The 26,500-nt window shown below is 34.1% G+C and overlaps 1 long non-coding RNA gene across 2 annotated transcripts in view; it reads right to left on the reverse strand.

Moving 5' to 3' along the window:
• LOC136031338 (uncharacterized) overlaps window positions 1–5,301 on the reverse strand; it is a 67,004-nt gene extending 61,703 nt beyond the window's left edge. For both annotated transcript variants that reach the window (XR_010618495.1, XR_010618494.1), the window contains exon 1: window positions 4,980–5,301. This is a non-coding gene — a long non-coding RNA (uncharacterized LOC136031338). The remainder of the gene's footprint in view (window positions 1–4,979) is intronic.
• Window positions 5,302–26,500: the final 21,199 nt, after the last annotated feature.

Below are 26,500 nucleotides of genomic sequence, written 5' to 3' on the forward strand. Positions count from 1 at the left end.
CGGAGTGCTATGTGAGGTTACGGCACTTTGTTCAAAAAGGACTGATTATTTTTCGCTACTTGTCTATTATATAAAAGACACTCGAGAAGTGAAGTTTGGTTAATACTAATGAAAAAAAAAATGATGAAAATAGAATACTTCATTAGCAAAATTGTGAAAACTACAACTTGGAAATATTTTCCCAGAACGCAGTGTTATACTTCCAAAAATGTTGCTTCTCGTAAGAGTAAAAAGTCATGGTGTGTCCATTGACGCAGTGTTTGGCAACAACTCATTATTCTGAATAAATATAATTCCCTGTTCTTCGGTCCTTGGCAAATCTCAAATCTTAATTTGAACATCCGTGGTGAGATACTATATTCTACCACTAGTCCAGGTGAACTAACCGGTCTCCTCAAGAATCACGTTAATAATGAACTAAAATGAATTGAGTCAAAAATAGCGTTAATAATGAACTTTCCTCTGTCTTTAAGACGGTCAGCTGACGCCAAAGCTCCCAATTTAATAATTGACAAATGACCTTCACAATTTTGCTAATAAAGTATTCTATTTTCATCGTATTTTATTTTCACCAAACTTCACTTCTCGAGTGTGTATTATATAATAGACAAGTACAAATTTTTCTTGAAAGTTTGAAAGATACTTGCGCAAGCTACTAGGTCAAGGGAATTTAACAATTCACCAATGGCCTTCACAATTTTTCTAATAAAGTATTCTGTTTTCGTCGTATCTTACTGTCACCAAAATTCACTCCTCGAGTCTGTTTTATATAATAGACAAAAACAAATTTTTCTCGAAAGTTTGAAAAATACTTGCGCAAGCTATTAGGCCAAGAGAACCCTCTATGAGCACAAAAAACACAAATTCGAAAAGAAAACGTTTCACCCCATAACGAGATCGAATTTTTTTTTTCGATCACTCACGACCCATGAGACTTTTGTTCAGAACAGCTATTTGACAGGTTTCTTATCATCCAAAACTAAAAGGAGAATGACTTGGGATGCACAATACGGGTCCTTATATTTTGTCTCTCCAATCAGGTTTAAAATGACAAGCATAAGTCAGTTCTCAAATTAAATAAAAAATAAGAAGTTGTTTTTAACTGAAAGTAACGAAAATAAATTATTACGTATATGAAGGGGTTGCCCTCTTGTCAATACCTCGCTCTCTACCCTAAAATTTTTTCCCAATTCTTTAAGTACTAAAAAGAACTTTAACGCATGGATTGACGTAATGACAAGGGGGCGACCCCCTCATATGCGTAATAATTTTATTTCGTTTTAAGTTTTAGTGTTAATCCTTAATTTCAGTTAAAAAAATTGTTTCGTATTTAATTTGTGATCGTTTTTTAGATAATACTGAGAAATCCAGCTCCCCCTCCACGGAAAATTCCCATCCCCCATTGAAAAATCCTCCATGGAAAGATCCTCCCACGTAACGTCCCTGACACCCCCCTACCAGAAACCTCCCCATTGAAAACATCTGTGTACTTCCCAATAATCAATACTAACAATGGGCGAGGTTCATAGCTTGGAGAGCTTCCCCTGGGGACTCTGGGGGGTTAATTCATCCTTAAAGGCATAGCTATTAGATTTGTAGACTATCCTGAACAAAATGGCAATCTCAAAATTCGATCGAGTGACTTTGGTGAACAATGAGCGTGGGAGGGGGGGCTAGATGCCCTCCAATATTTTTTCTTGCTGTAAAAGGGTACCATTATATTTGATAAATTTTACCTATTTTGAATAAGCATCAAAATTTGATTATTTTGATATATCTATTGTTATCAAGACTCTGCTTCTTAGGGTTTCGGTTACTATTGATCCACGTCGCTTCTTACTTACAGTTCGTTACCACGAACTGTTGTATGAATCCATAGACAAAAACATAATAAAACTAGGTATCTATGCTGGGTCCAATGGAACGTAACAGGGTAAAATGTTTTGAAACGAAAACGGGCATTATTGATTCTTAAAACCCTAAATTGGTAAGATGCTGTTTTTCTCCGACCTAATCTGCGTGAAAATTTCAGGGTAAGTAGAATAGACATAAGGGACCTTAACAAGAAAATTTTGGAAAAAAGTGTCGTTGTATCGATTCGTACAACGGAAAATTGAAATAATTTTTACTAATCTGCTTGAAAATTCTAACTCAATTGAAATTTCAGGACCAAGAGGATCCTCAATTAGGATAAATATATATATATATATATATATATATATATATATATATATATATATATATATATATATATATATATATATATATTGGTGACGCCCTATTTTTATTTTTTGTTATGAATAAGGGATACGCATTTATTTAAATAAAAAAAATCAAGTAAAAAAACGTAACAGATTCTTTTGATAAAATGTTCAATTAGTAAACATTAAAAATATGATTTAATAATAAAATGGTGGTGGATACACCCGTGTATATTCAAAAGCGTCTACAGGATAGGGGTCAGGAAGGTTTCAGTCCTTTATAAGACATAGTTTATAATACAGAGATTCGTAGTAAGAATAATATCCCCCTCTATCCACCCAGATTTATATTAGTAACACTATTATTAAAAATATATTGCACAAAACTATTACCGTTTGAAAACTTTGACTATATTTTGTCTAAAATTTAAATTATAAGCCAGTATTTTGATTGAAAGGAGGAAGAACTGAAAAAAAAGCTGATTTTTAATATTAACCAGTAATAAAACAATGCCAATACAAAATCAACAAAAATTAATTTTAAAATAATTTTGAAAAAAACAAAAGTAAAGAACCATAATAAGGCCTTAGACGGTCATAAAGAAAGTGCAATAATTATTCGAACTTAGGACGAGCAGAGATTTCTTAAAATGAAAAAATAAACCCAAAACGATCAAAAATCAAAATAAACAGTCACACAAAACAGAAAGATAACAAATGCTGCTGTAAGTGAATAAATGAACTTTAAAAATAACTTAAAATTGACGAAAGTAAAACAGTTCAAAATAGGGATGAAGCCTTTTTATTGACAGTGAACAGATATAAAATTTAACTGGATATTTCGAACACATATACAGTGTTCATCATCAGCAGTAAAACTAAAAGACATGAATAAAACCAAACAAAATTTATACCTAATAAACTAATTACATATAGTTTATTGCTCTTATTTTTTTCAATGCAACAGCGGAAGCCAGTCTCTTTGACCTTTTCGGTTCCGGTTCATTAGATTTATCTGACATATTACGTGGACAGAGGTCATAGCTTTTAGGTGAGGTGATATTTACTTTATTTGAACTCAGTAAATTATCATAAATTGAATTCAATCCAAATTCACCAATATCTCTGTTTATTGAAATATTCTTGAATAAAAATGTTTTAAATTTCGATTGTTTCCCTAAAAATTTGCTTTAAACCTTGGTCCCTAGAAATCAAAGAAACATTTTCAAACAAAATAAAATGATTTGGAAAATTATAGATATTTTCCGAGAGGGTCGACGTGAAATCTTCAGGTTTAGATTTTGCTTTAAAGACGATGAAATAGAATTATCATGTTGTAGCAATCTCACTTTTAAATTCTGGTTAGTACGTCCCACATAAGAGCTTCCACAAGTATATGGGATTTTATAAACCCCACTTTGTTGCTCTACGGAAGTTCGATCCTTTCCAGAATTTAAAAAATTTGCCATCATACTCGTTACTAGGACAACCACCCCCTGATTCTTCATAACACCATTGTGTCATTTGCGCCTTACTGAAAACCGACTATATTTTTATAATTTCTCTTTTATAATTGTAACTTTGATAAATATAAAATTGCATTTACTTTCAGGAATAAATATAATTGTATATTAAACAGTCAGTACTTTCATTTGCTCTTTCCAGCAATCTTGATTGTTTTTGAGAGTTTCTGTTTCGTCGAAACGTGAACCTCACTGAAACAGTTTCAGGGGGTTTAAGGGGGGAGGTGAAGTAGCACCAACCTTATTTATAAACCTTGGTTAACCTTCTGATGTTCTTTTTGTTGCGTTGCTGTTCATGTTCCAACAAGTAAAAACTGAGGGCACGATATGCAAATCCTTTTCAGTAAAGCTCAAATGATGCTCTGGCCTATTTCGATACCAACCACTACGTTTGGCAAGAGTATTGACTGGAGAATATAACAGAACTATTTCTTTTGCCATTATAGTGCGGCCTTACTGTGTCTACCTCTACAGGCTTGCTACAACGATACCTGATCATCTATACTTTGCCTATCCCTAAATGATTTGCTGTCAATGGTTCCTTATGATATAGCGGCATTCTTAGATTTATTGCTCCTCGAGTTACTTACGAATTGTAGTACTGGAAAAAAGTACAATTCACAATTCACAAAAATATAATTCACAGAAATGTGGAAGTATGGAGTGGTTTTTTTTTTCAAATCTAGGGTGGTAGCCATTTCTTCCAGATTTTCAATGAAAATACTAAACAAAAGACATTTTCAATGAAAAGATCCCCCAAAAGAATACTTTTTAAAATCTAGGGGACGGGGGCAAATGCCTCATATATACGTTTATATATTTTTATACATACATTTTTATATAAGCATATATATATATATATATATATATATATATATATATATATATATATATATATATATATATATATATATATATATATATATATATATATATATAATATAATGTATATATATATATATATATATATATATATATATATATATATATATATATATATATATATATATATATATATATATATATATATATATATATATATATATATATATATATATATATATATATATATATATATATATATATATATATATATATATATATATATATATATATATATATATATATATATATATATATATATGCATGTGTGTGTGTCTCTGTGGTATGCATTGTTTTTCGGATTTTCGATTCATAGAATTGGTACACATAATTTAATGATTTTAACTTGAAAAATAGTAAAAAGAAAACTTACCCTTAAGGCTGTCATGCACTTTAGATGCACAACATTTAACATGTAGCAGCACCAAAGAGAATGCCTGTTTCTGATTTTAGAATCCATCACGTTAAAATTAAAACACTTCTTTATTATTAATATAAAGAGTGCAAAAGACAATGCTTGTCGCTTCAACAGTGGGTTATCAATCCAATCTTTTCACTGTATGTTTATATTTAGCTTACTAAAGTCAATGCACTGAGAAATTTGTCTTATTTTTGGATCAACGAAAATAACTATATCTAAAAATAAATATAGGAGGAGCATGTGTGCGAGATTACTTTGTAAAACCCTTTCATTGGAGAATTAAAATACATTAAATTTTGTCTTGATGGAGCTCATGGGATTCACAAATTTGGCTCACATAACATGCAATGTTTAACCCAAATTATTCTTCCTACATATACTTTTTATATGGTACATTTTTCAGGGTAGCTTCTAGATGAAGTGCAACCCTGAAAAATACAGCTATGTTTTATGCTTAGCTTCGGCTAAACAACGCCTTTTTGAATCCAGAACACTAGTCTTTTTATCCCTTTCAGTCAATTTATATAGTTTCCTTAAAAGTTCAAATAGTCATAGCAACGATCCTTCTCGACTATTTTTAAAATCAAGTCTTATGATTTCAAATTCTAGTGATAGCACAGCATGATTTGAATGAGGCAAATTGTATAAAATGTAGTCTTTGGCAGAAGAGTCCACGCGTGTCTCCCTGTGTGCGCTTCGCGGACACAATAACATGTCTATTGTTCGGAAAATCATAGGCAATTAAAGGAATCAAGGTTGCAGCGCTAGCTTCAACCTAGCAAAGAGCAAACCATGGCTAATAATGACCGAGAGTTTGAAAGCGGGTTTTGTAAAAAAAAAGTTTCTAGTAAATCTGTAATTCGAAGCTGATTCAGGAATGGTAACTACTATTTTGGTTAATCTGAATAGTTTCTTCAAAAAAAAACAAATTATGGGAATTTCAAATAGAGCTGGAAATTGCTCAAAACCAGCGGCGATTCGAAATGGAGAGTCCATCATTGGGATCACCCTGATGGAAAACTTTGTGCAGAAAAGTTAGATCCAGCTTAAATAATAAGGAAAATCATTTTTTTTGAATGGGTGACATTGATATACCTTCTTTTTTTGCACCAAGGCAAGCAGGCTACCGCAACACCGTAGAGAGATATTTAATGGCTAATTTAGAAGATATAAATCACATCAGCATGCTTTTTCATAAATTTGTTTCTATAATGATATTTGTAAATGCTTATAGCATCAAAAATGACAGTTTTGGGTGCAATTTCTTGATTGAAAGGGCTGGGAAGCATAAAAAGGGTACTGATTTAATATACATTGTCTAAAACCCTGAACAGGAGGTTTGATCGCTCCGCTTATGTATTCCTCTTGTATATCTAATAAGTTATTTGAAGTCTAGAATCGGTTATATAATGTATGTTACTCCTAAATAATATGTTTTCGTTGAGGTTATTGGTTTAAATAAAAATATGTAAGTAGCATGGCAAAATAAGCAGTTTCACCAATACCAAAATATAATCCATTTTTTTTTCTTTTTATCTTTTAAGTTCCTTTTTTTTTCTTGTAAGCTCGAAAAAGGACGATCAGCAAAAACGATGTCGAGCAACAAAACAAATATTTATTATTCTAAATATTTTAAGTTGACAGCTACCCAATATAACCTTCAAGCCTGAGAAAATTTTGCCATTTTCAAAAAATGGGAAAACATCCCCTAAAAAGGAATGATATTAATGAGGATCACACCGTCAAATTCAGTATATCAGGGAGCTATAATACTGACGTCTCAAATCCCTATCTACAAGAATTTGAAATTTTTTATCACCTGATAGAAGTATGTTCGCCGATGCATGCTCATTGAACTTATTTGCTTGTTTTTGTTTTTGTGTTTTTTCAAACAGTTCGTGGTAACGAACTGTAGTAAGGAGCGACCCGACTCAATAGTAAACGAAACTCTAAAAACCGGAATTTCGATACTAAGAGATATATCAAAAGAATCGGATTTTTATGCTGGTTTTAAATATATAAGTTTCATCAAATTTAGTCTTTGTCATCAAAAGTTACGAGCCTGAGAAAATTTGCCTTATTTTGGGAAATAGGGAGTAACACCCCCAAAAGTCATAGGATCTTAACGAAAATCGCACCGTCGCATTCAGTCAACGGATTCCCAAAGTCAACGGATCAAAATTTTGAGATAGCCATTTTGTTTCGCATAGTCGAAAACCATAATAACTATGTCTTTGGGGATGACTTACCCCCCACAGTCCCTGGGGGAGGGGCTGCAAGTTACAAAATTTGACCAATGTTTACATACAGTAATGGTTACTGGGAAGTGTACCGACGTTATCAGGGGGATTTTTTTTTGGTTTGGGTGTGGGGTTCAGGGGAGGGGGCTATATGGGAGGATCTTTCCTTGGAGGAATATTTCATGGGGGAAGAGAAATTCAATGAAAAGGGCGCAGGACTTTCTAGCATTACTATAAAAAAAAACAATGAAAATATAAACATGAAAAAGTTTTTTCAATTGAAAGTAAGGAGAAGCATTAAAACTTAAAACGAACAGAGATTATTACGAATATGAGGGGTTCTAAAAATACTTTAGCATAAAGAGCGAGGTATTTAGGAGGAGATAAATACTTCGCTCTTTATGCTAAATTTTTTTTAAGTAATTTCAACTATTTATTCTACGGCCTTTCTGATCCAGGGGTAATTCTTAAAGAATTGGGACAAAACAAGATTTAGTGTGAAGAGCGAGGTATTAACGAGGGGACCAACCCCCTCATATATATAATCAAAAATATAAGAATATAAAAGTTTGCTACGTAAGTTAATTCTTAAGTTACGTATTTTTTTTACTAATAAAAACGTTCGGTAAAAATTTAAAGATCTAGTTGCCTTTTTAAGTAATCGAAAAATTGGAGGGCAAGTAGGCCTCCTTCCCCACCCCTTATTTCTCAAAATCGTCTGATCAAAACTAAGAGAAAGCCATTTAGACAAAAAAAGAATTAATATACAAATTTCATTTTAATAATTTATGTACGGAGAGCCAAAATCAGACATGCATTAATTCAAAAACTTTCAGAAATTAAATAAAAAAAATAAGGTTTTTGAAATGAAAGTAAGGAGCGACATTAAAACTTAAAACGAACAGAAATTACTCAGTATATGAAAGGGGTTTTTCCTCCTCGACACCCCGCTCCTTGCGCTAAAGTTTGATTTTTTCTCGCAACTCTACTTTTTAAAACAATAAAAAACTTTAGCGTAAGGAGCGGGGTGTCGAGGAGGAAAAGCCCCTTTCATATACGGAGTAATTTCTGTTCGTTTTAAGTTTTAATTTCGCTCCTTACTTTCATTTAAAAAAACTTGTTTTTTTTATTTAATTTTAACAATGGACGACCAAATCGAATCAATTTTCCTAGAATACCGAGAGAGACCTCATTTAAACAGAGATAGAAAATGTTGGTGCGATTGTTAAGTAGAAAAAGAAATTGTGCATCTGAAAAGTGGCTTTTCTGCCATTTGTAGAGCAAAACAATAATTTCGACTGAATATGTCTCTATTATGAAGGAAGACGAGAGCATAAGCCTGTATGAGCGTGTGTGTGGGGGGGAGGAGAGGGCTGGAGTCTCAAAAATGGATTTTAACATCCAAAATTGAAATTTTCCCAATTTCAATGAGCCTTCAGATAAATATAGAAGGAGGGTTTAATAAACTATAATATCGAAAATATTTAGACTAAGCCTGCAATATAGGTGCTGCGGGATGAAAGCTTGCCTCATACTGCAGACTAGTTTAAGTGCAACACAAATATTGCTCAAAAGGGGAGGAGAATAAGACGTTTGTTCAAGGAACCCTTCTTAAAACCGCAGAAATGAAGACTCCTAAATTCATTTTGATATTTCAGATTCCCTTCCCTCCCTCCTTAGAAATATTTGAAAAGATGCACTTTTCTGGAATGATAACTAAAAAAAAACACTAAAAAAAATCTACTAAAAAAAAAATTCTATTTTTAAAAAAAAATACACATTAAAAAAAAATCTGCTATTTATGCTAATTCTAAATCTATGGAGTGTATTGATTTTAAAGTTGTTCAATTAAAGCTATTGATATATCGAAATTTACATGATTCTACAAACAGGGGTGTGATCTTGACGAAAATTATGCACTAAAATTCGATGTGTAGGCCTTTGTGAACCATAAGCCCCTATCTAGTGACGCATACGCGTTGTTTGTTTTTTCTGGTAGAAAAAGCTTTCTTTATCTATTACAATTAAACAGGTATTGCATGATGGAAAAGAGTGAAGCAAACTTGAAGTAAAATTCACACCATCGGCAATTGCTTTCCCTTTTTCTTTTCCACTGGTTTTTCCCCTTGTTACTTGTAATAATTACTTTTCAAAAGGATTAAATCAATATTTTTCTTTCAAAAACCTTTGTGAATTCACTTTTTTTCAGCTTCATACTTTATAAAAATTTTGAATATCGAACTCGAAACAAAATCCATAGCATCCCTATTCAGGGCAATACTGTTGCACGTTGCGCATTATTATTATTTTGTTTAATTATCTACCAAAATACATACATATATTTGGCCCAGTTTTAAAACTCGCTTCTTGCAATTATAACTCTTTCATTTCTTATTTCAAACATAAGACAAGAAAGTCCTTTAATTAAGGTTGCAGTTTCACAAAATCATGATGAGATGCTAGGCTTTATGGCACGATTTTGCTTTAAATCATCACGTTCTTTAATTAACCTTATAAATGATCAATATCAATTGATAAAAAAAAACAAAGATACCTACAACCATGAGTGCAATCATAATTTTCCTTACCACTGGAGGGAGGTGGGGGCTGAGAGTCAGAGTTTTCTATAGAAGGCTGCAGCTGTGGCTATTTAAGATATTTTTTCCCTTTTTGGTAACAAAAGATATAATTAGGGTTTGCAGTTAACTAACCCCTAGGTTTTCATTAAAAAATAACTAAAATACGAAGGCAAATACGTCATAGCTGTGTCCTAATTAATTAAACTCATGTGGTTAGTCTTTATACTAATAGGTTATTTTAGGTGTAGTAAATAAATTATATGCTACGCTTCTCAGCTTGTAGGTTTTCAGTTTTACTAAGTACCGTTTAACTTTTCGAGACTAGAGTAAAGGCAATAAATACGGTAGTAGTGTCAGCTAATTCCTAATTACAATTTAAAAACATACCACAACAATACTACTTTGAGACTTTAACATATGGCAAGTAGAGTTAAATAATAAATTTTAAGAAAATTCTCATTGGCCTAGTTATGTCTTTTTCGTAATAATAATAAAAAGTATTATGCTCAAACAAACAATAGCTGAAGTTTGAGATCACAAGCAAATTAAAGAAGCATCTGGTTGAGAGGATCAAACAGTTCGTGTTAACGAACTGTAATAAGGAGCGACACGCCTCAATAGTAATCGAGTCTCTAAAATGGAATTCTTATATCAATAGATACATCAAAAGAATCGGCTGATTATGCTGGTTCTAAATATATAAGATTCATTAATTTAATGTTGCCACCAAAAGATGCAAGACTGAGAAAATTTTCGTTATTTTAGAAAAAGACGAAAACATTCCCTAAAAGTCAAGGAATCCTTACGAAAATCCAGCCATAAGATTTAGCGCACCACAAAACCCTACTGTAGTGGTTTAAAGTCCCTATTTACAAAAATGCAGAATTTTGTATTTTGTGGATCAGGGATGCGTGTCTGTTTGTTTGATTGTCTTTCTTTTCCCCAGGGGTGACCGTATCGAGCCAATGGTCTTCGAAAAAAGAGCTTTGGGCAAAGTTCTTTGCGCCGAAGTTTTACTACTTTACAAAATACGAGTTTTGACAAAGAGTCTAACTTTAGCGGAAAGAGCAAGGTGTTGAGGAGGGGACAGCCCCTTTCATGTTCGAAATATTCTGTTCGTTTTAAGTTTTAATGCCGCTTCTTACCTCCAGTTGAAAAAAACTTGTTTTTCTTAATTTAATATCTACGGATGTCGATATCAGTGTCACCTACAACTGCCATTAGACAATTGAACTCGGTTTGCTTTTCATATGTGTTTCAGAAAATTCCTTTTATATAGTATGCAATTTGTATTTTTTTTTTTTTTTTGGTTTATGACGTAAATTCGACGCTTAACGTTAAAAAAAGAGAAAAACAAGTAAAGAAATAAATAAAAAAGATCGTTCTTTTTTAAGTTTGATGCCCTTCTGCTCGTCTCCTTCTTTCTCCAACACTGCCTCAATGTTTCAACTCCATCCCTCTAGCTGTTTCCGAAATGTTGGAAATGTGATACTTTGATAACCAGGATGCCAATGCTGTCTTTTCTATTCAGCTTTAGCCTATGCTCTAGAATCTAACTCACTGTCTGCTGGTCCCCACCCATCTCAAGATTTCTTAAAATTTTCTGCTTGATAACCCAACCCGTTTCAATGTTTGTATTTGCAAATTTGTTAACCTGGCAGCGCATAATGTCTTTTGATTTATCTTGCTACTTAACCATGAATAGACCAGTAGTACTAAAGGATTTTACAGTGCAAAACGCGTTGATGCATCAGGACGTAAAATTTTCGAGCCCCCTACCTCCCCCTATTAACAAAAATTTTTGTTTTTCCTTGTCTCAACATACCCCATTCCTTTCCTCAGTACTGTCTGAATTTTTCATCATGCCGTTCCTGAGAAGTTGCAGATATGCTATTTCAATGATCTGAATACAAAAAGAGTCTGTTAATTTACCTCTGCCCCCTCCTCCAAGTCCATCTCCTCTCATCCCCCAACACTCATTACAAGTTTGAACTGATCCCAGGCTATTCCTGATATGTTGCATATAATTTGAAAACTTTAGTGCCCTTACAATTTTTTTTCTTCACTTACACGCATTGATTACATCCGTTACGCTTATCGTTTCCAGTGTATACCTTTCAGAATCTCTTGAAATCTTGGCCTAATGAACGACCTTTAAGACTTCCTAGCCGATAGAATAACCAAGATCAAACATAGCCGCGTTTTCTACTAAACCCTATACGTGAATATTGAGTAATTAAAATGGTTGATAAGTGTTGCCCCTGGGGCTGCGGAGATGATGTCGATTAGGTTTTCTGAAGCTTCTGAACGATATAGTGTTCGCCAAAAAGTGAATTATGTTCGCCAAAGAGTGAGTAGTGAATTATTCCATTTCCGATGAACGCCCTATTACTTCGAATCTCGGTGCCGGCACTTTTTTTTAGACTTATTTGGCAAAGTTTCTTCAATACGATAATAAGGTATAAGGGTGTAGGAAATATACCCCCATAGCCCTCCAGTCAAGTGGGGAGCCCCCGATTGTAACTGACGTTGTAGTATTGGACGTTCCTCAAGACATTCTTCAAGAAATTTTTCCAGACTTTTCAGGACATTTTCCAAGACGGTGTTTAAGACATTTTTCTTAATTTTCTTTTTAAGAGCTGTTTCTTCAGGGCCCACAAATCAAATAAACACCCCCCAGATGTAAGTACGGGTGACGTATTGCGCAAACGTGGGTGTTGTGTAATATTTTACGAGATTTCTTTTTCTTCAAGATATTTTTTCATCAGGAAATCTTATAATCCGATTACAACAATAGTTTTTGTCCGATCTAGGAAACGAACATAAGACTAGAGGTTTCCCCTACGGAATGGTGCCTTAGACATCTGAACCAACAAATAATTTCTAATACTATGTTCTTGGGAATACCATTCTACGCAATGGTTTGTTCCCAAACGTTCGCTAGTATCCAACAACTTTATTGATTATTGATCTATTACGCAGATGTGATTGCTATGTAAAAGTTCAGGGTATATTATCTAAGCGGCAACATTATGGATATGTTTCTGGTTCTTAGCATATTTTTAGTAATGGATGCTTTTACTCTATCGGAAACTGAACGCGTCAGCAGAGGTGAAATGAAACCAAGAGTACCCTTGTGTTCAGAATGTGGTAAAACTTCTTATACCATCTGTATTCTGTCTTTTCATCTTCGCTGCACATAACTTTAGAGTTAAATTAGAGCAATCTTGAACGGATGTGCCTGATGACTAAAGATGCATATAGGCTGCATGATGTCTTCATTGCAACAGTGAAATATATTGAAAACTCATCGTGGAACAAGAAATCTAAAAAACAAAGACAAAGACTATTATTGTACTTTTAAGTTAAGCATTGTTAGAACACTTTATTCTTAGGGCACTGAAATCAATATTATACTGCTAGGAATGGGTATTTTTCAGTATGAAGTCATTAAATCAAAAATTGTCTACATAAATGCTGAGAAATTCGCTGTAAGTATATCAACGACATCAAATATATATTGGTGCATGAAAATCACAGTTTTTGATTGATATGTCTAGATCCGTTGGGAGGGGGTGATTCATTAGAGGTAAATTCAAGGGGAAACGAGATATTCGACTTAATTGCATATTTTGTTGATTTCTTTTATTGGTAGTATTTACTGGCAATTCCTGACCTATGCCACTCTGTGATTGGCCTGTGGCTCACTCTGACGCATTCTAAGAGTTCTAAAGACTTTGTTCAAAAGACTTAAGTTCTAAGACTTTGAGTCGACAAAAATATGCTTCGTAACATCTACGACAGTCAGCTAAATTATTTTAGTACTATGTTTGTATAATCGATCCGAAGAAAATGTTTGCCGCTAAACAGCAGTTTCCATTGGTTTAATATTTTCCTCGCCTTTGACTGTTAGGCCATTGTGAAGTAATTGGGAATCGAGCTAGCAATACTCTAATAACGCCTGAGAATAGTAAAGCAAACATAGGGCTCACGTATTTTATTTCATTCTCGGATGGTACAGCCCAGTCAAAATACAACCTGATGTCTCGAACATCATTTAATACGATTAGATTTAAGGAACTTTTTCTAAGTCAAAAAATAGTGTTGATCAGCCTGTTGATCAGCCAAACTGACAGGGGATGTAAGGGTGTCAAAAATGTTGAGGCCTAGCGGAAATCCAAGTATTTTACTCCCTATTCAATTCTTTTTCAGGGGTGGCAACTCGGTCAAAAACAAAGTTATCGGTTTTCTTTGTCGCTTCAAGTAGATAAATATGAGAAAGTTGAACCTAAGGGGCTTCTCACTCAAAAGCATGATTAGGCGCAGGTTATCCTTAGCAATTCTTCTTGTAATTATTTATATAATGTAATTTTTTATTTATATAAATATATCTGTTAACCGGCAGTTTGGTGTCTGCACGCCACTTATTCTCCAGACTCAGTTTAAATCGGTTATAACTAAATAATGCTTCACTGAATCGCTCAAGAACAGTCCGAGTGGTTATTCCCTTGGTCTATTTTATGCGTTGTCACGTGCTCCGATTGCAGCTGCATCTAGTCTTTTGAGGAGAATTTTTAACCTCGGAACACAAATATGTAAGGTATTTGAAGGGACTACAGCCAGAAAGTATATATTATAGGAATAAGTTTCTGATTGTTGAATAAAAATATTTTTCGCTCTATTTTTTTATATCCCACAACAACAGTGTCAAGTGTAGTAATCTAGAACGCAAACCCGAAACAGGTTTTATAATTATTTTAGAATTATAAAAGAAATTATTGTCGGCTTTAAGATCTGACTAGTTCAAAATATTCTGTTAAGATAAAAACCACCGAAATCACTAATGCAGGAACGTCAGGTGAACTCCGAATGTTTAGCAGCCCGTCCTGTCTTAATGTATTTGAGGGTTAACAAGTCCAGGCCTAGGCAAATTCCCCAACTAGACTCTGGCAATTTCCCATGTTGGAGGTAAAAACTAGACCAGTGAACCTAGTTTTGTCTTGACAAAAGCCGGGTATTGCTTGGTTTTCTTTGGATGAGAGATGGCAAAGCAGAGCATCGTTTGTGTCTCACCACAGCTTAGTGTATGAGTCCCCTAAGATAAAGCCAGCGGTAGTTTAGTGGGAAAATAAAAATGGATACCTGATAGAAGAGTATTCCAAGTATTTGAGCGATAATTACCACCTCAGCCGTGTTAAATAAAAAAAAACATTAAAAATAAACCTCGCAAAATTCAGCAGCCACAGTTTGTGGCTACTCCTAAATTTTCAAAACAGTTCGTGGTAACGAACTGTATGTAAGAAGCGATTAGGCACAATAGTAACCTAAATTCCAGAAAACAGAATTTTAATCGAAGAGTTGGATTTTTAAAGTGATTACAAGTATTCAAAGTTCGTTAAGCATGAGTAAATCTATCTCATTTTCAAAAAAGGAAGAAACACCTTCAAAATGTCAGGTGACCTTAATGAAAATCACAACATCAGAGAATCGCACCTATCTACAAAATGTGGAATTTGTATTTTTTATATTTTTTTTGCAAAAAAATGACCATGGATGTGTGTCATGTATGATCCTATTGAACCAATGGTCCTAGAAGATCGGGAGATAGCTCGTTCGAACGAAAATCAAAATTTCTACTTCCGTTTGTAAGTGAACAAAAAGATTGGAGGGCACCTATCCCCCCAAGCACATTCCCTCCAGAGATATCAGATCAAAATGTTAAGATAGCCAGTTAATCCAGCATAGTTGAAAAGTCCAATAACTATGCTTTTTGTGATGACATGACGCACCATAGTCCCTAGAAAAAAGTCTTTATGTTACGCAATTTGCCCTTATTGTTGACTTATAGCATTCGTTATGGGGAAATATAAAAAAAAATTAGGTAAAATTTTTTCCAGGGATGGGGTATTTTTCCGTAGGGATGAAAGTTTCTAGGAAAATTTTCCTGGAGTTTTTTCGACTAAAAGTAAGGAGCAACATTAAAACTTCAAACAGAAAGAAATTACTCTGCATATGAGAGGGCTGTCCCTTCCTCAACTCTCGTTCTGTACGCTAAAGTTTGATTTCTTGTCCTGATCCCTGAGGAAAGACTAATGAAACACAAGGACTGCTGACTTTGAACGAGAAGTTTCTCTTTTAGTGTAAAGAGTGAGGGCTGAGGAAGCGGCAGCCCCCCTGATATACAGAATAACTTCTATTCGTTTCAAGTTTCAATGTCGCTCCTTATTTTCAGTCACGGCACTATCTTCTGAGTGTTTTTTAAAGTGCCTGGTTTTAGAATAGATGGAAGATTTTGATAAGCCACAGGTAATCAAACAGTTTGTGGTAACGAACTGTATGTAAGGGGCGACCCGGCTCAATAGTAACCAAACTCTAAAAAACAAAATTTTAATATCAATAGAAACATCAAAAGAATTGGATTATATATATATTGGATTATATATATATTGGATTATATATATATTGGATTATATTGATATATATATTGGATTATATATATATATATATATATATATATATATATATATATATCAGTGCTGCAACAAGTACTCCAAATTTTTACTTAAGTATCAAGTATTAAGTACTCATTTTTTAACTTATTAAGTATTACTTCAAGTACTGCTTCAAGTATTTATTATATATATATATATATATATATATATATATATATATATATATATATATATATATATATATATATATATATATATATATATATATATATATATATATATATATATATATATATATATATATATATATATATATATATATATATATATATATATATATACTAGCTGTTGGTGGGGGCGCTTAGCGCCCCCCCAAGCCCCTCGCTTGCGTAAGTCGTTACGCGCCATATTAGTTACGTGCCATTGTAGTTGTGTTCCTATGTCCCACCTGTGAATATATATATATATATATATATATATATATATATATATATATATATATATATATATATATATATATATATATATATATATATATATATATATATATATATATATATATATATATATATATATATATATATATATATATATATATATATATATATATATATGTTTTTAACTACGTAAAACTTGCGAATATACAACATTCTTTTCTGTCCCATTGTCTGTGCACATAAATAGAATGTCAGGTTTAACGACTCTTGAACATGCAACATATAATGGTCCATGGGAAAACAATCCGTATTCAGATCTATACCTCATGATTCTAATGATTGCCCTTGAGCTTTGTTGATGGTGATTGCTAATCGACGATTCCCTGTGTCGCCATCGTCATTCATATATCCCCCTGAGCCCCCCGGCGTCCCTGTTGTAGTTGTGTCCCTGTGTCCCGGTCGTCATGTCCCGGTGTCCCAGTCGTCATTTGTGTCCCGGTCTGTATATACATTCGTTTTTGAATTGCTCTTTTTTTAGGTTTTAGTATTTTACCTTTTTTTAGTTTTTTTTCTTTTTTTTAGTTTTGTTTTTCTCCTGTATTTTTCATTTTTTTTCCTTTTTCATTTTATTTTCTTTTTTAGTTTTTTTTTTAGCTTTTTAGCCTTTTTAGTTTTTAATTAGTTTTTAGTTTTTTTTCTTTTTAGTTTTTTTGTAGTTTTTACCTTTTTTTTAGTTTCTAATTTTTTTTTACTTATGTCCTGGTCGTCATTTATACTCCCTGTGTCCCGGTCGTCATTTGTGTCCCGGTGCTTTGTTGATGGTGATTGCTAATCGAACATTCCTTGTGTCCCGGTCGTCATTTATATTCCCTATGTGCCGGTGTCCCGGTCGTCATTTGTGTCCCGATGTCCCGGTCTGTACTTTCGTCAGTCGAAAACATGACGTCAGTCGACACAGAAACATGACGTCACCTGACAGATTCACATCCACAGACAGACAACTTATTTATATATATATATATATATAGATATATATATATATATATATATATATATATATATATATATATATATATATATATATATATATATATATATATATATATATATATATATATATATATTTCTGATATCGAGCCCATACAACTTTTTTTAAAGTCATTTTTGAAGGCTTCTTAGCCCCTTCCCTTGCCTGTAAAATGTCCCCTGTCATTCCTCTCTTGGAAATTTTAACCAAGAACCAGAATTTCCGTTTTATCGTTTTCAACCGTTTCCCTTGTTCGGCTGGTGCACAACCAATGAATTCCAAGAAAATAATCTTAACCAATTTTCAACACAACGGCTTGGAAGGAAAAGACTATCAAAACAATTAAGTGCAGTCAAAAAACTTTTTATTGGATCATATATAACACATGACAGGATTAACTCAGTGCACGTAGAGTTGAACTTCTGGCAATTAGTGTTCATTCAAACCTGGCACGTTTGAAATAATACAGGGTTATTCTGAAATATTTGGAAATGATGGAAAAAATATTGAAAGTATTATTTTCCATTGTTTGGCTGGTACACACCCAGCGAAGTTCAAAAAATAATCTAAACAAATTTTAAACAAAACAGCTTGAAAACAAAAGACTTCAAAACAATAAAGTGCAGTCAAAAAACTCCTGATTGGATCACACAGATCACATGACAGGATTAACACAGTGCACATGGAGTTGAACTTCTGGTGATTAGTGTTCAGTCAAATTTGACACGTTTGAAAAAATACACGGTTATTCTGAAACATGTGGGAATGATAAAAAAAAATATTGAAAATATTGTTTTCCCTGGTTTGGCTGGTTGACTCCCAACGAAGTTCAAACAATAATCTCAACTAATTTTCAACACAACGGCTTGAAAGAAAAAGACTATCAAAACAATTAAATGCAGTCAAAAAAATTCTGATTCGATCAGACAGATCACGTGACAGAATTAATACAGTGCACATAGAGTTGAACCTGTGGCGATTAGTGTTCAGTCAAATCTGGCACGTTGAAAAAATACACGTTTATTCTGAAACATGTCGGAATGGTAAAAAAAATATTGAAAATAGAAAAATAAACTTTGGATTGGCTTTAAAACAGATAAAAAGTAATAAAGTAGTTCATTCTCTGATTCATTAAGAGAAAACCTTAGCAACAAAAAACTTAAAGTTAAAAGTAAGGAGCCAACTGAGTCAGTTGCAGACTTTTTTAGTAAGAGAAATTAAAGCTCAATAAAAAGGAGCAGCAAAAATCCACACTTTTGGCAGCTAGCTGAAGGTCGCTGGCTCTCAGCGTGCTGAAAGAAAAGAAGAGTATGAAAATGAAGTCTTGATTCACACTTTGATGACATGTCTCGTCCTCGGCACCTTTGCAAGGAAACTGCCTCAAGTTTTCAAGTTAAATTTCAGACACACTATGAAAATTTATGGCATCTATATTCTTTGGCTGGTTTTCACTCAAGCAAGCTGCATGCTGTGCAGTCAATTCAGATGGTCAGTAAAACTCCCTACAAACGTATATTATAAAATCACGGACCTGCAGCAAGCCCGCTGATTCAGACGCATTCCATACGGCTGGTCAAACTGCAGAATGAATGAGTGAATGAATGAATGAACTTTATTATCCTTAAAAGTATAAAAAAAACACAAAGTATGGAATATTATAAATAAACAAAAAGAAAAACGATAAACAACTACTACTGCTACTACTAATAACTCACTGCAGCATAAAGCCACCTGAGACCAACACAGCTACGCAAGCTCCTCCTCCAATCTAATCTATTTAAAGCCTCCCTCTTTACAACCTCCCAGGAAGTTCCCATTTCCTTTAAATCTTTATTTATGACATCCTCCCAACCTAGACAAGGACGACCTGCTTTCCGTGTAGCCCCAGACGGTTGTCCAAAAAGGACAGTTTTCGGTAATATGTCATCCTTCATCCGTAGAACGTGGCCTAGCTATCTCAACCTTTCTTTCATTATAGCCCTAGATTGCGTTGAACCATATTTTTCGTACAACCTACTGTTTGAAATACGGTCAGTCAGCCAGGTACCCAGAACAATCCGAAGGCAAAAACGATAAACAGCAAGAAAAAAAAATCAAACTAACAAAAGACAACATGGACTAATTAACCAGTATCAATATGGAAAAAAGGCTGCAGAGGGTCAGAAACGTGAATAAAGTTGATAGTCTTTTTACATAAATCATCACTGGAAGACCGAATCCAAGAAGGCATATCTATTAAACAAAATCGAGCAAATATTTTTCTGTTTTGGTGCCATCTAGGAAGCCAGAGGAGGAATTTGCAATATCTGAAATAAGCCGCACGTAGAGTATGGCGATTTTTCTTACGAAACAGATGAGCCATGCCTGATAAAAACAAAAGAACAGGGGCGCAATAAGCGTTATAAATCATGCACAAATCATTGTGGTTGTAACGGCTTTTGTTTGGGGATATTTTTCTGTAAAAGACACGTAGGTTTTTCACGGCTTGATTCACTAGGGATGATAAGGTAGTGGAAAGTGTTGGACCGAAACACAGACCAAGCCAACTAAATAAAGAAGAACATGGAAGAATTGTAGTCCCAGCAACGAATGGAGCGACCGCATAAGGGTTATTAAAATAAATAAACCAAATTCACTGGTTAATATAGTAAAATTGGGAAACAATCCACGGCGAGTCTGGGCAACAAAAAGAACGTCTTCTGCATATGCAACAGAAGACAAACCAATATTACCGTAAGAAACAGAACTTTTAAAAGGACGCAGGCACGATGCAAGCACACATTTAAATATACTAGAAGACAATATGGCAAAAGTTGCAACCTATCTATTTCTAGCAGCGGTTTTCATACCATGAAGTGGCAAAAATCATGAGACTAAGTCGAAAATCCTCTGAGAAAAAAGGAATAAAACAAGAGGTAAGAGATCATATGGCACTTGTGACAAAGTCGGAAGAGCCAAGAGCTCATACGACATGAGCTCCAGCAAAATTATAAGAATCAATTGATTAATTTAAAAGGAAAATCAAAGGCTTAATGCCGGTCGGCATTTAAAATAAGAGCTCTGAGACACAAGGTCATTTATATATCAAAATTCATTAAGATCCGATCACCCAGTCGCAAGTTAAAAATACCTCTTTTTCTAATTTTTTCTCTCCCCTCAACACCCTCTCCAGATGGTTGAATCGGGGAATTTCAACTTTATCAAGTCAATTTGTTGTGCAGTTCCCAGACACGCCTATCAATTTTTATTGTCCTAGCACGTCCAGAAGTACCGAACTCGCTAAAGCACTGGAACTCCCTAACTACCCCAAAGAGAGTGGATCCAGTCCGGTTTCATCAATCACATATCAATGACATTTGCTTATTCCACCCACCAAGTTTCATCCCAATCTCTCCAATCCAAGTGTTTTCGAAGATTTCCAGTTTTCCCCTCCAAATCTACCCCAATGTCACCAGAACTGGTCAGGGTTTGTAATAAAAGATCTGAGGCATGAGTTCCTTCTTATCAAATTCAAATCATATCATATCAAATCATGTCATTCAAATCAAATCATATCTTATCATATCAAATTCAAAATACCTCACGAACGGTCACCCGCTTTTAAGTTAAGAATACCTCAATTTTTGTAATTTTTCCGAATTAACACCCCCTTCAACTCTCCCAAAAAGAGCGACTTAATTTCGGTTATGTTAATCACGTATCTAAGACTTGTGCTTATTCTTCCAACTAAGTTTCATCCTGATCACTCCACTCTAAGCGTTTTCCAAGATTTCTGCTCCCCCCCCCCAAATCCTCTCAATGACACTGGATCTGGTTGGGATTTAAAACATGAGGTCTGAATTACGAGGTCCTTCTAAATATGAACTTTTATCTGATGAAATTCAAGATCCGATTACTCCTTCATAAGTTAAAAATACCTCATTTTTTCTAATTTTTCAGAATTAACGCTCCCCCCAACTCCCCAAAGGAGAGTGAATTCGTTCTGTTTATCTCAATCATGTATCTAGTACTTGTGCCTATTTTTCCCATTAAGTTTCATCCAGATCCCTCCACTTTAAGCATTTTCCAAGATTTTAGGTTTCCCCTTCCAATGTCACCTGATCCGGTCGGAATTTAAAATAAGAGCTCTGAGACATTATATCCTTATAAATATCAAATTTAATTAAAATCCGATCTAATTTTTCCAAATTAACCATCCTCCCACTCCCCCTTCCAGATTGTCAAATCGGGGAAACAACTATTTCAAATTTAATCTGATCTGGTCCCTGATACGCCTGCCAAATTTCATCGTCCTAGCTTATCTGGAAGTGCCTAAACTAGCAAGACTGGGACTGACAGACCGACAGAATTTGCGATCACTGTATGTCACTTGATAAATACCAATTGCCACACAAAATAATTTTTCTCTGGGGGTGGAAGATTTGGTAAAAGGTTGGCTTCAGTATGACTTATTTTCGAAAAGGGTTATTTCCAGGCTCTGGGCTATCCATGGGTGGAAGTAGTCATAGGCCTTACTAAACTGAAAGAAAACTCGACTTTCTTAATACTTGAAACCTTCTCTCCCTCACCCTATTTTAGATAGGGCTTGTGATATCAGAGCTCGATATGAGCCCTGATCCTAGTCATCTTTGGTCTTGCTTTAATTTGGATCCGTTGCTCCATTCGCAAGTTATACTAAATTAAACCAAGAGCTTGACTTTTTTCAGCACTTAAAACCCATTCCCCCTCGTTCTATTTGAGCTAGGGTTTTCATCTCAAAACTTGATGCCTGTCACGGTCTTAGGCACCCTTAGTTCAATCTTCACTGAGATGCATCAATCTCTCGAAAGTTACAATGAGTTAGGGCTTGTGATATCAGAGCTCCAAAATTAAACTAAAAGCTTGACTTTTTTCAGCACTTAAAACCCACTCGCCCTCGTTCTATTTGAGCTAGAGTTTTCATCTCAAAACTTGATGCCTGTCACGGTCTTACGCACCTTTGGTTCAATCTTCACTAAGATCCCTCAATCTCTCGCAAGTTACACTGAGTTAAATGAAAAACTCAACTTTTTTTAGCACTTAAAGCCCCATCTCCTAATTAAGCTAGGGTCTTCATCTCCAAAAATCATGTTTCTTATGGTTTTGGCATCTTTGGCTTAAATTTCATTGAGATCCATTACTTCATTCGCAAGTTAAACTGAGTCAAACAAAAAACTCAACTTTCTTAGCACTTAAAGCCCCCTCCCCCTCGCCCTAATTAAGCTTGGGTCTCCATCCTAGAACTCAATGCATATCACACTCATAGGCATCTTTATTCGATTTTCATCGAAATTAATCTCTCCATTTACAAGTTACAGTGAATTAAATGAAAAACTCGGTTTTTTTTACACTTAAAGCCCATCGCCGTAAGTAAGCTCAATTTTAATCCAAATAGTTCAATTTTAATACAAATGTGACTGGCGGTTCTCCCGCTATACTCGATTGCACAGACGGGCGGACAGACAGCCAGATCTCAAAAACCTATCTTGATGGATATTTTCTACTATCCAAATAGGTGATGATAACCGGATGATGATATGCTATTGTTTTCCCTTTTTTGGATCTAATGAGCCAACATGGCTACCTAAGACGTTACAAAATCCGTCCGTCCGTCTGTCTGTCCGTCCGTCTGTGTAATCACATATAGGGGGAGAACTGCTGGTTGGATTTGGATGAAAATTCTGATGACTGGATTTGGTGCCAAGGATTATGAGACACGTCAAGTTGAAAGGTGAAGACCCTAGCTAAAATAAAAAAGGGAGGAGAGGGCTTTACCTGCTAAAAAACCTGCTTTCGTCTAATTCAGAGTAACTTGCGACTGGATTGATGGATCTGAATGAAAATTGAACCAAAGAGGCCTAAGACCATGATACATATTAATTTTTGAGATAAAGACCCTAACTCAAATTTAACAAGGGGTAGTGGGTTTTAATTCCTGAAAAATTTAAGTTTTCGGTTTAATTTAGTATAACTTGCAAATGGAATAACGGATCCGAATGAAAACTGGACCAAAGATGCTTAAGATCAGGGTTCATATCAAATTCTGGTATCGGGGGGAGAGGGTGTCAAGTCTTACGAAAGTTGATTTTTCCTTTAATTTAGTAGGGCCTATAATTTATGAATGGAGTGACAAATCTGAAGCCAGATTCGTCTGAATACCTGAATTTGCTTGAACGAATTTGACGAAATACCATTGCATTGGATCCAGCTAGAATTCCTTAGACTTGTTTATTGCAGACAAGATTTGGACGGGCAAAAATTCATAGCTTCAGTAGTTTTACCAATAATATGGTCATGAAGATGATGAAATGGTAGAAATCTGGTTCAGTTGACGAGATGACAAAACTTAAACACTAATGTCACAAATATAAGCTCAGATGGACTACAGTATGCATCATTTAGCACAAAACAAGGGATTTTAGCTCACTGTCGACCAGTGAACTGTGATATAATTTCAGTTTTCTTTGTCATATAACTTTTAAATTGTACATTGCCGAAGCATACACATACAAAAGCTGTATCTGAGTTTTCTCTAAATCTAAAGTTGATGTTCTCTTGCACATTGCCAAAGCACACACACACAAAATTTTTGTGTCAAAGGTAAAGTATTTGAACAACAAGTACATTAAAAGTATCTCGAGTAATAAGTATTTCGTAATCTTACTTATGTATCAAGTAATAAGTACACCCTAGAGTTTTTTCTTAAGTAAAAGTACAAGTAATGGAAAATTTTACTTAAGTAGTACTTCAAGTAAAAGTACTTCAAGTAAAAGTACTTCAAGTAAAGCACTGATATATAATATATATATATACATATATATATATATATATATATATATATATATATATATATATATATATATATATGTATATATATATATATATATATATATATATATATATATATATATATATATATATATATATATATATATATATATATATATATATATATACAAGTTTCATCAGGTTTGGTTTTACCCATCAAAACTTACGACCCTGAAAAAACTTACCTTATTCTTGAAAAAAGAAGGAAACACCACTAAAAGTCATAGAATTTTAACAAAAATCACACCTTCAGATTCAGCGAATCAGAGAACACTACTGCAGAGGTTTCTAGCTTATATCTGCAAAAATGTGGAATTTTGTATTTTTTGCCAGGTAAAAGATCATGGATGCGTGTTTATTTGTTTTTTTTCGTTTATTTATTTATTTTTTTTCAGAACAGAAAATGACATTCGTCCCCTGCTTAATGCCTCTCTCTTTACGCTAAAGTATTTTTAGTAATTTCAAAAGAGTTTTTTAATCTAATTAAACGGCCTTTGTGATTCAGGGGTCATTCTTAAGGAATTGGAACAAAATTCGGACTTCAGCGTAAGGAGCGAGGTATCGGCGGGGGGGGGAGTGAACCCCTCATATATGAATATAGAAGTTCATAACGTGAGTCAATTTGTGAGTTACGTATATTTGTTACTAATAAAAACATTTGTAAATAAAATTGAAAGTTCTATTGACCTTTTTAAGTAACCAAAAATGGAGAGCAACTAGTCCCATCTTCCACCCCTTTTCTATTAAAATCGTCCAATCAAAAATTTGAGAAAGCCACATAGCCAAAAAAAGTGAAATTAATATCGAAATTGTGTTTAAATTATTCATGGACGGTGAGCCAAAATCAAAACCTGCGTTAATTCAAAAACATTCAGAAATTAAATAAAAAAATACGTTTTATTTTAACTGAAAGTGAGAGGCGACATAGAAACTTAAAACGAACAGAAATTATTCCGTATATGAAAGAGGCTTTTCCCTCCTCAACACTCAAATTTTTACGCTAAAGTTTGACTCTTTCTCAAAACTCTACTTTTAAAACAATAAAAATCTATATTCAACTACACAATAAAACAATATATATATATATATATATATATATATATATATGCATATAATGTGTATATTTATTAACATACCAGAAGAGGTACTTTTCGAAATCTGCGAGGGGGAAGTTTTTTCAATTTTTGATGAAAGTACAACACAAATATTTTTTAAATCAAGGGGGGTGATTTTCCGCTGAAACCCTACCCTCCTCTCATACGTCACCTCTTGAAGAAGCGTTATTAACCCGTAGACTAGACTAGTGGAAAAGGGCAAAAAAGGGGAAGAAAACGCTAAAAGAAGACACATATGGCCGCAATGTATAGCAAATAGCCGCATTACAATCGATATCAACTTTATATCTGAGAACCTATTTCTCGTGGTTTCGGAGGATGTTTTTTGTGCAGTTGTGAAACGTCATAGACTAAATAACCCAGCCCATCTGCATAATGTGTTAAGGTGCGAAAGCATAAACTATATCAGTTCTTGTAGATGCGACAAAGCATTTTTGCAATGTCTCCAAAATATATATTGTTGCTATTGAGTTCCGTGGTGTTGCTTTCTGTTGCTCTAGAAGACGTAAAGGGTGAAAGTAGCAGAGCTATTGACAGGTATAGCTACTCCTATGATAACATTGGAAGTGCTAGTTCTTATGGAGGAGGAGGATGCTGCGGAGGAAAGGACGATTTGCTTCCTCTGCTTGCCCTGGTTGCACTTTCGTTATTACTAATTTATCTAATTACGGCAGCTCTTACAACTACCGCAGACCCAAATGGAAGGAGGAAAAGAAACATTGTGCATAACAATCTTGACGAGGGGGAAGGTGAGTTACTTTTTTCAAGTAATTCTCC

The sequence above is a fragment of the Artemia franciscana genome, chromosome 9, assembly GCF_032884065.1.
Source record: "Artemia franciscana chromosome 9, ASM3288406v1, whole genome shotgun sequence".
In the NCBI taxonomy this organism is placed as follows: domain Eukaryota; kingdom Metazoa; phylum Arthropoda; class Branchiopoda; order Anostraca; family Artemiidae; genus Artemia; species Artemia franciscana.